The following is a 297-nucleotide window of genomic DNA, read 5'->3' as shown; positions in this document are numbered from 1 at the left end:
AGGAGGTGTGATAAGGCCACCCAGCCATCCACAGTCAAGGTACACATTTTCATGGAGGATGTTCCCACTCTTGAATAAATTAAAATTTTTTTCATTGTAAAAAGCATTTGAATTACTAAGGTGTGATAAGGCCACCCAGCCATCCACAGTCAAGGTACATATTTTCATGGATGTTCCCACCACTCTTGAATAAATTAAAACAATTTTTTTCTTTTAATTTAAACTTTCTTCTATAACTGTTTTCTTGTTACTTAAAAGCTAGTTTTTTTGAAACTACTTCCAAAGCTTTTCAAGCTG

At 34.0% G+C, this 297-nt stretch overlaps 1 protein-coding gene across 2 annotated transcripts in view; it reads left to right on the top strand.

The window, feature by feature from the left end:
• Nucleotides 1-297, top strand: part of LOC102249749 (ribonuclease 4) — a 21683-nt gene that overhangs the window by 3933 nt on the left and 17453 nt on the right. The window lies entirely within an intron of this gene.

The sequence above is a fragment of the Myotis brandtii genome, unplaced genomic scaffold (genome assembly GCF_000412655.1).
Source record: "Myotis brandtii unplaced genomic scaffold, ASM41265v1 scaffold4341, whole genome shotgun sequence".
Classification (NCBI taxonomy): domain Eukaryota; kingdom Metazoa; phylum Chordata; class Mammalia; order Chiroptera; family Vespertilionidae; genus Myotis; species Myotis brandtii.
Note: the sequence above shows the minus strand (reverse complement) of the source record. Positions and strands in the feature narration are given on the sequence as shown.